Source organism: Oratosquilla oratoria, chromosome 11 (genome assembly GCF_046742065.1).
Source record: "Oratosquilla oratoria isolate Oo_2021 chromosome 11, ASM4674206v1, whole genome shotgun sequence".
Lineage (NCBI taxonomy): Eukaryota > Metazoa > Arthropoda > Malacostraca > Stomatopoda > Squillidae > Oratosquilla > Oratosquilla oratoria.
The window spans coordinates 25,917,228-25,933,904 of record NC_134787.1 but is presented as its reverse complement, the minus strand read 5'-3'; the positions used below and the strand labels follow the sequence as shown (position 1 = coordinate 25,933,904).

General features: G+C 40.8%; 1 protein-coding gene and 1 long non-coding RNA gene across 2 annotated transcripts in view; one reads left to right on the top strand and one right to left on the bottom strand.

Moving 5' to 3' along the window:
- LOC143029681 (uncharacterized) overlaps positions 1-13,419 on the top strand; it is a 50,193-nt gene extending 36,774 nt beyond the window's left edge. Inside the window, exon 3 of the long non-coding RNA XR_012966863.1 lies at positions 13,294-13,419. This is a non-coding gene — a long non-coding RNA (uncharacterized LOC143029681). The remainder of the gene's footprint in view (positions 1-13,293) is intronic.
- Positions 13,420-13,500: 81 nt separating this feature from the next.
- Positions 13,501-16,677, bottom strand: part of Sh (Potassium voltage-gated channel protein Shaker) — a 393,700-nt gene continuing 390,523 nt past the window's right edge. Inside the window, exons 9-10 of the transcript XR_012966862.1 lie at positions 13,717-13,865; positions 13,501-13,646 (exon numbers count right to left, since the gene is read on the bottom strand). The gene's annotated coding sequence lies outside the window, so the exon portion shown is untranslated. The remainder of the gene's footprint in view (positions 13,647-13,716; positions 13,866-16,677) is intronic.

Sequence of the window (16,677 nt, the reverse complement as noted above, 5' to 3'; positions counted from 1 at the left end):
CCTCTGTCACCACTGTTCCCCTCTCTGGTCCCATTTCACCACTGTGTTGTCGTCTCAATGAGCCGTCTTTCTTTCGTGTATTTACTTTCTTATCCCTTTAAACTTCGATGACAAGATGTCTTGTCATTTGGTCAAATATAACAAACAATCATAAAACACCAAAATGTTTGATCAAACACCAGAAAAATATGACGTCAATCCTCGCGCGGTCAAGCAGCATCAGATGATATTCGGATGTACGGGCCGGCGCGAGGCCTACCATATACAGTTTTTCGTATCTTCACCACAAATGGCTGACATGAGTTGAATGGGTTATTGTACGTCTTTCGCTTTCTATTTTCTTTTCACTACTGTCTTTGTTACGTAAGATTAGTCACTCTCCAATTTCATCTGTAGGAAGTTTCAATTAGCATTACTCTGTCTAAGAGAGGGGAATTAAATGGAGCCTAATTTTTCTTCCTTTTCTTCCTGAATATATACACTTGGTTCCTTAAGTTACATCAAGGAACTCCCGTCAAGAATCCTCCATTTGGTTACAAGGGTAGTTCTGCAATGACGTCATGATTTCTTTAGCCCAATGATCTTTACTTTTATATTTAAGATCCTCCGCTAAGGGCGTGATTGTACTCGTGTGAACCAATTGAATTTTCTCCACCCTTTCTCCAATCAGAAAGTCTGTTACAAACCCCGTATGCAATACTGCTCACTCGAGCATTCTCGAAATCAATGCACATTTGACATCAGCATAAAAATGAACATTGTACAGCAGTGAAATCGGGTCCCCGGCGGCTGTTTGTAAACATTTAAGCGGGGAACGAGCTTGTGCAACTCCCTTAGCCTTCTCGCCTTCGGGTTTTATGTAAATACAATAACTATAAAATATAACTCGTCATCTACTTCCCCTTTCTACCCATTTGTCTACCAGCCTCTTACACTAGTGTACTAGAACTAGTGTACTAGTATTAATGTACTTGTGTAATACTGCTAGTGTCCTAGTGCAGTAGCATTAGTTTCCTAGTATATTAGTAATAGTGCACTAGTATACTATTTTAGGGTACTAGTACTAGTGTTTTAGTACTAGAGTTCCACACGTCTACCTCGCCGTGCTCTGTGCACGACCCTCTCACTCTGAGGTAAGGTTAGGTCAAATTGGTGACCTGGCGGTTTATGGCCAAATCTGTGGGTTACCCCCCTCGATTTTTTTTTTAGGGGGGGGGGGTCATTATGGTGACTTGCACCGACTGGACACCACTCAACCAAAAGTACGGGCACCAGAGGCGGAATGAGAGAGAGAAAATGCTCAACTTTGGTTCGTCCCCACGCACACGACCTTGGGCTCAGGTTCCACCCGTTAACCTCGCCGTGTTCTGTGGACAACTCGCTCCTTGTGGTGTAAGTTCTGGCCAGATCGGTGACACGACGATTTTTGTGGTGTTGTACTAGCACAAATGAATGTTCTTGGGGGGGTGGGTAATTATGGTAACTTGATCCGATTCGGTCGCCATTTCAGCCACAGGTCGAGGACCACGAGGCCTCCTGTGGATTGCACTTGGACACCATTCAGGCCAAAAGTACGGATGCCAGAGGCAAAAAAAATAAAAAAATAAACGAATAAATAAATAAATTAAATAAATAAAATAATAATAATAAATAAAAATAAATAAATAAATAAAAATAATTTGGCTGGTCGCTACTCGCACACACTTAGTCCCACGTTCCTCCCGTCTACCTCGCCGTGTTCTGAACACGTCTCTCACCCTCTGGGTTAAGTTTGGGCTAAATCGGTGACATGAAGATTTTTCGCCAAATCCGTGGGTCTCCCTTTTTGAAATAAAAATGAATTGATTTTGGATTTGTCATGGACACCTTAGAACTCGTATATGAAATGTGAAAGATCAGAAAAAAGGCTCAAATTTGACATGTCGCCACGCACACGCCCTTGGGTCCAGGATCCTCCCGTCTACCTCGCCGTTCACTGTGGCCGACTCTCTCCCTCTGGGCTAAGTTTTGGCCAACTCGGCCACCTGCCGATTTTGCCCAGAATTCCTGGGTATACCCCTTAGAGATTTTTGGTGGTCATTTTGGTCACCTGCTCCGATTTACCCACCATCTCAGCCACAGGTCGAGGGGGGCCAGTGCTCCTGTGGGGTCCAATTGGACACCGCTCAGACCAACAGTACGGGCGCCAGAGGCCCAAAAGCGAGAAACGGGAGAAAAACCACCTCCCCCCTCCCCACCCAAATTTGGAGGGGCGCCACGGACACGCCCTTGGGTCCAGGATCCTCGCGTTTACCTCGCCGTCCACTTTGGCCGATTTACCCCCTCTGTGCTAAGTTTAGGCCAAATCGGTTACCTGCCGATTTTGGCCAAAATGTAGGGCCATATACATATTTTTGGTAGTTATTTTGGTCACCTGCTCCGATTTACCCACCATCTCAGCCACAGGTCGAGGGGGGCCAGTGCTCCTGTGGGGTCCAATTGGACACCGCTCAGACCAACAGTACGGGCGCCAGAGGCCCAAAAGCGAGAAACGGGAGAAAGTACCCCCCTCCCCCTCCTCCAACTTTGGAGGGGCGCCACCGCCACGCTCTTGGGCCCAGGCTCCTCGCGTCTACTTCGCAGTCCACTGTGGCCGATTTACCCCCTCTGTGCTAAGTTTGGGCCAAATCGGTCACTAGTCGATTTTGGCCAAAATGCAGATTTTTGGGAGTTATTTTGGTCACCTGCTCCGATTTACCCACCATCTCATCCAAAAGTCGAGGGGGGCCAGGCTTCCTGTGGGGTCCAACTGGACACCGCTCAGGCCAACAGTACGGTCGCCAGAGGCCCAAAAGCGAAAAACGGGAGAAAAACCACCCCCTCACTACCCAAATTTGGAGGGGTGCCACGGCCACGCCCTTTGGCCCAGGCTCCTCGCGTCTACCTCGCCGTCCACTGTGGCCGACTCTCTCTAAGCTAAGTTTGGCCTAAATCGGTCACCTGCCAATTTTGGCCAAAATGCATGGGTATCCTTGCAGAGGCCCAAAGGCGCAAAACGGGAGTAAAGCCCCCCACCCCCTATCTTCACCCAAATTTGGAGGGGCGCCATCCTTACAGATTTTTGTGGTGCAGCTTTCTATATCTTATGTCAGGCTCATTTTGAACTCAGTCACGATGACCCATGCCTTCAGTGCTTTAACATGCTAAAGTGCTTGGCCATCAGGACTGTGGCGGAGCGTACGTTCTATATCATAAGTCAGGGTCATTTTGAACTCGGTTACGGTGATCTGTCGATTCAGTACTTCAACATACTTAAGAGCTTTTCCCACTAGGACTGTGGTGGATCTTACGTTCTATGTCGTAATACAGGTTTATTTTGAACTCAGGCATGGTGATCCGTCACATCAATTGTTTATCCTACTAAAGTGCTTTGCCTAAGTCCGCCTTGTGGAGCTGGTTCGCCACTTCGCATGCCGGTCCCAAGCCCGGATAAAGGAGAAGAGTTGGGATTACAGGCTTAGCAAGCCGCTCCCGTAAAAATAACCACTGCTTGAGAATCACAGAACCAGCCTCGGAATTATGACCGAGAGAACTGGAGGAGGCTGGTCGCCGACAGGCCTAATGGCCTACCGGGAGATAGGCGAGAAGAAAGTGCTTTGTTCACCATGATTGCGGGGGAGCTCATTTTCTATATCATAAATTAGGTTAATTTTGAACTCGGTCATTCTGACCTGTCGATTCACTACTTTAACATTCTAATGTGTTTGCCCACCAGGACTGTGGTGCAGCTTATGTTCTATAATGTGACACCACATAATAACAGGAAAGCAAATCACTGGTTTTATCACTAATTTATTAGCATGTCAGGGTGATGACAGGAAGAATGGTACATAATGGGTGCTGATCCTTGCGCAGGGCATCAGAATAACAGGATTGTATGAAAGGAGTACAAAAAATAAATAAAAGAAGTCTACAGGGAAGAAATTTATTAAGAACATTGCCCTCAGATCTCTTTAGGAAGGGCTGTGGCTGGACCCACTGAAGTTCAGGAGCTGCGTGACCATCCTCATCCTGATGGTTGTGCTGCGAAGAGGGTCGAAGGAGATGTTTGTGATTGTTGAAGGAGATGTTTGTGATTGTTGGTTATGGTGTTTGTGGTTGTTACTTATGGTATTTGTGGTTGCTGCTTGTGAGAGGTGTAACTATGGACTTTGTGGGTTCTTCAGTTGATATTTACTGGTAGTTACCTATTGATGTATGTATACCTAGAGGTAAGTAGTTACTACAAGCTTTAGTGTGGATGTGTCATGTGATGTCAGGGTAAGATGGAATACTATCGTTTCTCTTCAGGTGCACATGGCATGTCATGCACAAGCAAATGTTCACAAGACAAATGCTCATATGATATATACTCTTATCCGTAATGGAAAAAGGCAAATTATCACAAGTTTTTAAAACGAATTATATTAAAACCAGACAATGATTTACATTGAGGACGCTTTTATTGTACACTGACAAATATGTACAATATACATAATTAATATGCATTTAATAGATATTAGAATATATACAAATTAAGTGCATTTTACACCCTAAAGAGTATTACTGAGTGTATTGTCATCAGATCCAATTTCAGTAGGTCTTCTTGATATACATGTACCTATCAAGACCGATCTTGTCTCCACCTTTGTTAGTCTTGATAATCTCCATGCTGAGCTCTGTTTTTTCAGTAGTTGTCTGATTCAGGGACTGGCTTCTGATTTATAATTGGGTGAATGGGGGCTTAAAAAGGTATTTATCCATTTTTTTTTTCTACTAATGTCGTCTTCTGGTCACTTATTCATCTGGAATGGAGATCATATAGATGGAGGGAAATCAAGTCGGCATAGTCTAACATGGTCTGTAATGTCAGATAAATTCCAACAGGGGAAGTATAGATGAGATGGGTTGCCATGATGATATTGTGGTGATTTTTGTTTTGGTCAATTTGATTAATTAGGTTTTCAAGGCTCCTCGAGTTGTCTCTAAAGAGGTTCCATAGTGGACAGAAATGGCTGCTTAGAGCAGAACAGAGGAACATACTGTGAAGGAACAAGAATAGTTCCATCCTGACAGTAGGCAGTACCAGTGATTCACTCATATTCTGGAGATGAGGTGTGACACAGTCTGAAATAGGGGTCTGATGATGTACATGGGTGACAGAATCTTATGATCCACCACTGGGGAACAGCTGCTGGAGCATACCCCAATGAGGCTTTTGTCAGTGAGTGACTCACAACATGGCAGGCTTTTATACTGAAGTAAAAGGAGCTCATCATCAAATATAACATTGATCAAAATACTCCTCACCTCAGATTTAAGAATTACTCAAATATCTTAAGAGAACATAAGACAAAGAACAAATCTTTGGAAAGAGGGGTTAGTCAAGTGATAGTTATGAAATGAGGTGTTGTATGTGTGAATTTTAAGTGAGATATAAACCATTAGGTACTGAAAATGAGGTTTGTTTTCTATGAGAGCTCAAAATATACACTTTATTTTTTTTCCGCCAAACCTTGGAAAGGAGGGAATATATGATAGAGCAGCAATTGTATGATGCTCAGATATTTTTTCAAGCCATGGAAAAGTAGCAAAAGGCAATATCATAACTACCTTTATATATTTTTATGTATATTTATATACAGTATAAATACATATATACAGAAAATTATATATATAAATATATAAATACAGAAAATTGGAAATAGGGTGTGCTGTGTGTTGCTGTATTACTTCTGATCCAGGGCAGTAGGTGGGATAGAGAGATGACCCAAGAGACACATTTATATATTTTTTTTCTCATGGTACTTTTGAAAGCTCGCTGGCTGAGTGGGTTAGGGCGTCGTTACTTGAGGGGATGGCGGTTCGAATCCTGCCACCAGCGAAGTTGAACCAATGGCATGGATTATTAAATTCCACTCCATAAAGTCCTCTTTAAGGGGCACCATCCTAACTTTCCGATGGGAGGAGTTTGGTACGTTAAACCATATCATCACTTTTGAAAGCACACATAGTGCAAATCATTTTTCTCTTACTGTCATGGTGACATATAAAAAACACTGCCAGTATTTGCCCCCCCTCTATCTGCATCTCTGCATGGGGCGTCTTCCCCAGCAGTCTTGAAGGAGACGGCAGGGTAGATGGGTGGCCTCACTGGCTGTAGGGCCTCAGAAGCCCGACATACTCATTCAGTATATCGATTGCCGGGTTCAGGTAGAAGTAGTACTGTTCCACTGTGTGCCCCAGTGTTTTACATGCAGCGTGGCAATTCACTGTTACCACATTGTACATATAAACCGTCTTTACGTACCACTTCCACCATCGCCTGACGAAAGGGTACGACCTGGCCAGTTGGTCACCAAGATCGACACTTTTCATATACTGAGTGTAATTGGTGACACATTGTGGCTTCTGGAACACCTTTTCATGCCTTTCCACATCTACCATACCGGATATATGGGTTGTGCTTAGCATGAAGACTGCCCTCTTGTCCTTCCATGCCAAGCACAATATCCCATTGGCAGAGCTCCTGTGGTCTACGTCCCCTTTTCTTTCCACCCTGGGGTCCGTGGGCATGAACCACCTGTTGTTTCTGGCGGTTCTGACAGCATCAGTCCTATGGGGCTGCCGGTAGTGGAGTAAGGTAGGGAATGTATACCAATTGTCGACATACACGATGTACTCCCGATCAGAGAAGTTACTGGCTTCCATCAGATTCACCACTGCCTTCTGTGAAGAGGGGAGGTCAACTTTGTCCTCCTCAGTATACACGTTGAAGACGGCAGTGAATCCACCAACATCTCCATTACTCTCCGACAGCTTGTAGACCTGTAGGATAATGATAATAACGATTCATGATTTATTCAAACAGTTCAGCCATAGGCTGAAACTATACTGTTTATCTATATACCAAGGGCTTTTCCCCCTTACAAAGGAGGTAGCCAAAATCATAAGGCATATACCCATCCCCATCCATTCCACTCCCATCCACCACCCTTTCCTCCCTCTCATCTTAGGTCCTCATGAATGACGGGTCATCCCTGTATCCCGCCCAGTGCCCTGGGCTGGAAGGCAATGCAGCAAAACACACCACATCCACAGCAAGGCTGTTTCACTTAATCAGCGACTCCCCTCTCCATCCCCTCATACAGAAAAAATAGCAGACGGGGAGAAACCTTTTGGGCTGCGTCAAAATATAATTTACGCATAACCATTCCATAACACCGCCATCCACCATCCACTCTATTACTTGCACTACAGTATAATCAATATACAGCCATTCTATACTCACATCTCCTGCCTTCTCCTTTCCTTGCTCAACAGACATTCCCCTCTTGTTCAATGCCATTGTCACCCCATCCATCAATCTCATCCTCGGTTGCCCCCTAATGTTCACTCCATCCATCTCTGTCTTCCATTCCTGTTTTACGAATATTTCTTCACACATTCTTTCCATGTGTCCAAAGCATCCCAATACTTTAATCAACCTTATCTGCCATCTCCTTTTCCACCCTGCTCTCCTCCTTATTTTTCACTCTATTCAACCCCTACCATACTTCTCACACATTTCATCTCAAACACATTTAAACGTTTCCTCTCTACCTCTTAAATTCAATTTCTCTGCCCCATACAGTGCTGTCGGAAAAATTACCCCTTCATATAATCTCTGCATCCACTCCCAAATGCGTATTTCTTATCACATTTTCTTGCTACTCTCAATCTACAATTTACCTCCACCCCTCCCTTTCCTGCCACATGTGACCTCAGGTATGCAAAGCTATCCACTTCCTCCAGCCTCTCTCCTTTAATCTCTTCCATACGATGATGCCTACTTAGGCATCATAAGGTGTGAGTGAGCATAGGAGGATGTCGGCATTGACGTCATATATTTATTTTGTAGTTGTAGCTGAGTGACCCCCAAATTCTTTGAACAGGCTTGATTGCATTTTCTGTGTTTATTACTCAGAGTGAAAGAGAACGAGCAACACAGCAGTGACTTTATATCTTACAACGCAAGTATTGTGATGCATCGTCAAATCATCGTACATCAAGCATCCGATGCTGCAGGCAAGAATTTGACTCGTATTGAAGAGATTAAGACTTACTTCCAAATTGCTGCTATCCTCTCCCCTTGTACATTTCACCACCTTACTTTTACCCAATACCTTCAACTTTCTCCCATTGCAAACTCTGTCACTAACTCCCTTAATCACCCCTCTAACCCTGCCACAAGCTGTTTATATTATTTACAATATATGTGTATGTATTTACCTAATTGTAGTATACAGGACAAGGAGCAACACTCATTGGGTCCCGTCTCCTATTCTCTAATCATTTATCCCAGCTAGCCTCAAAATCATGTATGGTTCCAACTTAATCTATATGCTTGATTTCCAATTATCATATTTAGATGTGGACTTGTGTATCATTTGAGCTTGAGCCATCACTTCATAAGCTCTTCTAGGTATTTATGCATCGATATGAAAAACTTCACATTCTTTAGACATGTCTTTCTTAATTTGCTCCCATGACCTCTTAAAACCCTCCCATATTTAATCAGATCTCTTCTGTCATTGCAATCTATCCCCTTTAGTGACCTCAATACTATAACCATATTACCTCTTTCTCTTCGATCTTTCAAAGTTGGCAGAACCAGCGCTTTTAGTTTTTCCTCATATGGTTTATCTGCCAGGCTGGGGACCAGTTTGGTTGCTGCCCTTTGTATTCTCTCCATCAACACTAAGTAATCGGTTTTCCTAAAATTGAGTCTCCCTTGCCTGTGTGATTCACTCCTTGGCTCTATTTCCTCGCCCTCCAGCTGAAATTCACTTTTTCCTTTTGGGCAAAAGTAGTTAGTAACAGATATAATCTTGTGGAAGTGTCATTTCCTCTTACCTGGGTCACCTCCTTTACCCACTGGGTCATTGTGCTCTACATTGCTATACTCAACAGGTTTCCCCCCAGGAATCTGCTCTGCCCCTTGCTCATTCCTTCCAGTTGACCTCACCGCAATTAAAATCTCCAATAAGGACTATGTTGCTACTTTGTTCAATATTTTTTCTTCAGGAAAAGAACTGTTTCCAATAACATTTCTCTGATATTCAGTTTCATTCCAAGCTCTTCTCTTGGGGGGGGGGGCATATGCCACCCTGAAGTCTCTTTTATTGTGCCCTTTAGTACTAATTTTCAGGTGAATTGCTTCAGCCCTACCTTCACTCGGAATTGCTTCTTACAATTTATGTCGCTTCTCACTATAAACATTTCCCACATTATCCCTCCACCCTTTTTATCTTCTCTGTCTCTTCTCCAGATGTATTTGTTGTTCCCCAACTGTATATAAATTTTTTGGGTAGTTTAGTCTCTTCTAGACACAAGATATCAGGCTCATCCTTAGATTGTCATTTATCTCCAACCTAGATAGTAAACCATCAACATTAGCATATGCTATTCTAAGCTTCCTTGTAGTGCTTCCTTTGCAATACTGCCATCATGTTTTCTTAAAAACCAGTTCCTCACCTTCTGATTGACAACTTGCCCAAGAAATCCTGTTTTTCTTCCTATCATTTTTGGTTCTGGCTTCCTCTAAGAGCTCTTTGCTTGTTCCTCTTTATTAGCATCTTACGTAATCCAAATATTGTTTTTAACTTTTCTTCATGTGCTAACTTCCAAGAGTTGCTGATTACTTCTTTTGCCATGGTTTGCGACTTGAACTTTATTTTCATTAGACCCTGACTATTCCTTCTTCTAGGCTGGAGGATGAGGAAATAGAGCCAAGGGATGAATCACATAGGCAAGAGAGACTCAATTTTAGGGAAACAGATTACTTTGAATTTTTTTTTTTAACAAATTGGGAGGAATTCATGAATATCACAGGAACAAGGAGGAAATGGGAAATCTTTCTTGACATTTACAACCTAGGAGTGAACAAATATGTACCAAAGACTAGTGGGAGGAAGAAGCAGAAATAGGACTGTTTAAAAAAAAGTGGGAGATTGTGAAAAAGGCCAGGGATGTGGATAAGAGAAAATGGAGGAAAAAAAAGAAATAGTAAAAAAAATTATAAACAAGCTAGGAATGACTATACAAGAATTTGAAGGAAGAAAGTAATTTTGAAAGAGGTATAGTAAATAAAAACAAAGATGAAACATAACTAGTTTACAGGCTTATAAATGGTAAATTGAGACATTGAAAAAATCACCGAGTTAACATTGGGTGGTAAGGTTGTAGCCAACACTTCTTAAAGTGTCCCCTAAGTGTAACCGAGTGTTTTCAAAGCGTACCCGAGAGTCACGGTTTTTGTTTTAGTCAGTCCTTTACACAAGCTTTATATATACTTAATTCTTATATATTTGTATATACTTTCATTACATTTTTTTTCTCTAGTAAATAAAAAACATTTCTATACATCCCATGAAAAAGATATGTGTGTAATCGAAATACAATATACCAACTGTTTTTACCCCTTACAAAGGAGGTAGCTAAATTCAAAGGCATAAATCCACTCCCACCCATTCCATCTCTACATACTCCACTCCCATTCACCACCACTCCCTCTTTTCTTGGCACCCTCTGGATGACGGGTCATCCCTGCATCTCGCCTGCTGCCCTGGGTCAGAAGCAATGTAGCAAGACACAGCACAAACACATGCAGAAAAGGAGAAGACAGGGAGAAATCACTTTGAGCTGCGTCAAAATATCATTCAAACACACTACCACCGACCCTTCCATGCATCTTACATAACCATTCTTCTCTCACCCCTATCTTCTATTTTCTCCCTTCCCAATGTCCCTTTTACCCCACCCATCCATCTCATCCTTGGTCGCCCCTCATGTTCACTCCTTCCACCTCTGCCTTCCACACCTCTTTTACTAATATTTCTTTACTCATTCTTTCCATGTGTCCAAACCATCCCAAAACTCTTTCATCAACCCTATCTCCCAACTCCCTTTCCACCCCCGCTCTCCTTCTCACCCCCTCATTTCTCACTCTGTTCAGCCTCGTAACCCCTACCATACTTCTCATGCATTTCATCTTAAACACATTTAAACTCTTCCTCTCTTATGTTCCATGTTTCTGCCCCATATGACAGAATATGTTGTATACTAACAGTAAGACTTAAGAAACTCATTACTCATGTACATAAGAATAATACCAGCCGTCTGAGGGGAGCAGGGAAGCGCTCATACCAATTGTGCTAAAGGGAACCATAACCTCGGCGAACTAAAATTGTATATTTTGACGGGAATACCACCAGCTGTCTGCAATGAACACTGAAGTGTTCATTCCAAGTGTGCTTAAGGGATACTACAGCGAACTAAATGGTGTATTCCGACTCCCCTCTTGAAAAACTTCCCATACCTTCCTCTCCCTACCATTTGTTCTAGGATGGCAATATGTTACTATGCAACAGCAAGTAACAAGGTCTTTAAAGAGGCCTCAGTTCAGACAGAAATAATTATTTAAAGTTTCCAATTGGTCTTCACATAACAGCGCAATTTATTGGAGAAAAACGAGGGGAGCAAAAAGCCAGGTTTAGCAGATACTAATGTAGAAGTGAGGGAAGTGCTCCATCTCTTGGATTTATTGGATGTGACAAAAGCTTTAGGACCTGATGGCATCTCAAACTGGATACTTAACGAATGTATGGAACAACTAGTAGACAAGATCCACAGTCTTATTACATGTTCATTGAAAGAAGGTATTGTACCACTTGATTGGAAAAGGGCAAACGTGGTGCCAATTCACAAAGGTGGAAACTAAGAGACACCACTAAATCATAGGCCAGGATCACTAACCAGCACAATAGTGAAATTATGTGAAGGGATTGTGAAAGATCGATGGACCATATATTTTGAAGAGATGAACATTCTGACAGTCATTTTGGCTTCAGATCTGGAAGGTCGTATATTTCGAACCTTTCAAGTCTTTACTCGAGAGTGATTGATGCGCTGCAAGAGAGAGAGGGGTGGGTGGACTGCATGTACCTAGACCTGGAGAAAGCATAAACTACCTCCCAGTCGACTTATGTGGAAATTGTAGTACGTTGGAGGACTAAATGGCAGACTACTGGAATGGATAAAAGAATTTTTGAGGGAAAGATACACGAGGATAGTAGTAAAGGATAACATGTCAAGCTGGAGAGCAGTGGTGAGTGGAGTTCCTCAAGGTTCAGTGCTTGCACCAATAATGCTTTTTGTCTATATCAGTGACATGATGAAAGGAACAAGTTATGTCAACATGTTTGCAGGTGATACAATAATCATGAGAAGAGTGAAAAACAAGGAGGATGGTAGACTATTGCAAAAAGATCTAGATACTACTTTTGCATGGAGCCAAGAATGGGAAATAAATTTCAATAGGAAAAAATACAAAGTACTGGAAATGGGCAATATCGGCAAAAGGCCATCCTAAACTATCCTTTGGGAAGTGAACTCATTACAAAAGCAAAATAGGGGAAAGACTTGGGAATCTTGATAAAAGACAACCTGTTAACTGACAGACATATCAGCAGGGTTGTGGGACTACTGCAGAAGATTAAAATGGCATTCTACTATATGGATAAAGGGATGATGAAAAAACTCATTGAAACCCTGATACGCCAAAGACTGGAATATGCGGAATATGCATCAGTAGTATGGTCCCAACACAGAGTGTAGGATATAAGCAAATGGAAAGAATACAAAGGGCAGAAACCAAACTGGTTCCCAGCCTGGCAGATAAACCATATAAGGAAAGAGTAAAAGTACGGGTTCTGCCAACTTTGAAAGACTGAAGAGAAAGAGGTGATATGATTAGTGTCCAGGTCACTAACAGGAATAGATTGCAATGACAGAAGAGATCTCCTGATTAAAGATGGGAGGGCTTTAAGATGTCATAGGAATAAATTAAGAAAGACTACATGTCTAAAGAATGTGAAGAAATACAGTTTTCCGTATAGACGCATATGTGGAATAGCTTAGAAGTTGATATAGCCCAAGTTTAAACAATGCATGAGTTTAGATTTAAATATGGTAATTGGAAATCAAGGATATAAATTTAGTTGGAACTGTATGTGAATTTGAGTCTAGGTATATTAGATGATCAAAATACCTACAAGACGTGAATGACACCGAAATGCAAGATGTATCTAAGTCTAGCCTTGCCCTAAAGTCACTTGATGCGTGAGAAGTTACTTGGCTCAAGGACTTTTGTGTGGGACCAAAACAAAATTGAGTATTTTTGTGAAACTTTAGATTTCTGTCTATTGACTGACCTTTGTCCTGTGTGGTCCCCAGGTGAAATCCACAGGTCTCATGGAGCAGGCAGTAGGTGAGAGGGTGGCCTATTTGGAGGAAGTTATCAAAATGTCACCAAATATTTCCAAGAGAATCCGTGGGTTTGGGCCTAAATCTCGAGATCGGCATCATATTAGTTTTTGCAATTATATATGATTACTTTTTATTTGTATATATTCACGAATTTATATTGTACCTTTTCCAAAACTTATGTTGACGTAGTATCTTCTTTGATGTCGCGTATTATACAACTGTCATTTTATGGTGCAGAAATGTAGATTTTCATGTATTCTTTTATTTCCAATTTGACGTTTATACTGATTTCTTCAGATGAACACATTTCTACCTGTAAACTGTGGCCTGACTTGATATAATGTATTCAGAATAAATTCTCATTCATGTGACCTTTGATGTTTTACTTACCTATTGTTCGCCACTCCAGTGTAGAGTCGACTCTAGATGTGCTTCTGAAGGTGATACAAGGAATCTTAGTCCAAATCTTGAGGGTGTAGGTGTGTTGGGAGTACCATGTATATACGGCTGAGCAAAGGGAGGCACAGTAGCACAAGGTCCTAGGCGAACAAAACACATAATGGAACTTGTTTCTTAGTTTATTGGCATGAAAAAGCACACACTTTGATACAAGATCAAAATAATAAGGGATTCAATGAATCCAGACCACCCTGCAGCCACCAAGGTCCAATTCTTTTCATAATCTTACAGGACAATGGACCTTAATAGCAAGGAAGATTTTCTGCCTGGTGTACACTCGCCCTTGGCCATACAGGGAGCCACACCCGAAGGATGGCACCGCAGCCACCGTGTAGGACAGGGGAACGGAGGCCTTTACCCACATGGTTTGTTTGTCCATCTCAATGAAGCAGCAAATATCGAAAATGCTAGGCAAATTAGTTAGTGGCAGACAAATTTAATTCCTCTCTTGAGTACCTGGTGGGGGGGCACTGGTGATAGATGAGATGAGTGAAGGATGGAGGTGGGTGTATATGGTGGGCGCCCATTCCGTAGGCCTAGAGGTGTGCCTGGGACATGCAACGTGAAGTGAACCAATGGGGGAGGGGGGAGGGGGGGAAAGAAAACCTCGTGCACCGTATTCTCCCTCACCACCCACTAGCTGGTTCGACTGGACGGCTGTCGCAGCACAGTGGGCAATGCAACGCAAGTCCGTACAACAGACAGTTTGGTAGATCTAGCCCCTACCGCTCTATCGACACCTGACGCGATGACTGCGGTACGGGCAGTCGAATATCACAGGGATTTGGAGGACACAGGGTTGTACATCTTACTGTACTTAACAAGGGCAGGCAAGCAGATATTCATCTCTTCGTAATTACTATGACCTGGCCCTGCTTACCTGTAGCATTAGAACTACTAACTGCAGTATCATTATTACTGTTTACTTATTAGATTGTAGCACTTGTTTATAGTTCTAATAATATACAGTCATTACAGCTAAACTCACTACGAACGCTTCTAACTTCTGTCAGTGGGACTTGGCTCCTAGCATGAGGGAAAATACGGAGACGTGTCTGTCGATAATTCTTGAGAATCTTGAATCATATTTCTTCAACCTAAAATCATGGGCTGGATTTCCACAGGATTATATGATAGTTAAGTCGATAAGGTGAGGTTCTCTGTATTGCTGGCTTAGACACCAAACGAAGCATAACATAAGGTCCATGTTGGATTAAGAATTAATCTCACTTGTAGTATATTTCAATTCTGGTTATGGCTTTAGATTAATTTTGAGCTGCGATTTCTTTTTATTCTTTTCTCTTTCTCTCTTATTAACTTGCTACATGCTTATTTATTTGTTCATTTGTTTAGTTATGGATTCAATTATATATGTTTTTTCCACCACGTCAAATTTCGGACCTTGACCGTTGAATGACATTTTGATTTCGGAATGAAAGATGACTGACCCAAATGGAATAACAATTTCATAGTATATATAATATATACATGAACAGGCAGTAGATTAGTGGTAATTGCTGAAGAAATTGCCTACTAATTGAAAGGCTCTAATGATATAACTACGATGATGCTGCTGCTGATAGCGGGTACGAGAATTTTGAGAGAGCGCCGGCATGATAATTTGGTTGCTGCAGTAGACATATTGACAAATCCGCGCTTTCCACATGTATGGTAAAGGAAACAATGATTAGAAGCGAAGAAACATACTGGATAATAATGTAAATGGTAAGAACATGACCATACCTATATGACATGATAACGATGATGACTGATATAATTATCCTAATGGTAAATACTAAGTAAAGATAATGATATTACCGGTAAGAAATAATAGCAATGGAAATTAACAAAAATAAATATATCAATTATAGTACTAATAGTAATGATAATGACAGTGATAGTATAATAATCACAATAATAGTAATAACAATGATAAATAATAGTAACAATAACAATAATGATGATAACAATAGTAACAACAAAATAATAATGATAATCATAATAATGATGATACAAACGACACTAATATATTAATGATAATAATTATAACAATAATAATAATGATGATGATAATGATAATAACAATGATAATAATAATAATAATAATATTAGTAATAAATAATAATAATAATAATAATAATAATAATGATGATAGTAAAAATGATAAAAATAAGCCTCTCAGTACTACAAATAGAAATAATGATGATAGCAATAATAATTGGTAATGATATAGATGGTAATGACAATGATAGTAACTAATAATACAAGGGTAGTAATGATAATAGTGATGATAATAACAATTATAATCATGATAATAGTGACTGATTTCAATAACAATGAAACAAATATTATGATAATAATAATAATAACAATAATAATATTAATAATAATAATAATAATGATGATAATAATTATAATAATAATAACAATATTTGAATAATGATATAATAATGATGATAATGAAAATAATGATTCAATAATATAATTATTCATAGTATAACAACAATAATAATGGTTATAATAAGAATAAGTTACAATAATAATGATAATAATAATGATAATAATAATAATGATATTATAACAATAATAATAATTATACTAGCAACAATGATAATAACAACTATGATAATGATAACTATATATGGAGAGGAGGAGAGACTGGGATTTAGAGTGGAGGCGGCTCTGCACCGTGTAATGGGAATGTGGCGAGACAATGAAGGGGTGCAACTCCTCCGAATTATTACGTAGTCTTCCTGTAGGAGTCAATTTGGTTGCATCGTGTAGTAGCGCCTTCTGTCATTCATATATAAAACCTTTGTTTACCGTCCCCATTCGGAATTCCCGCTTTCCACCGAAAGGGCGGAAATCCCATATCCGTGTTGATTATGTTGC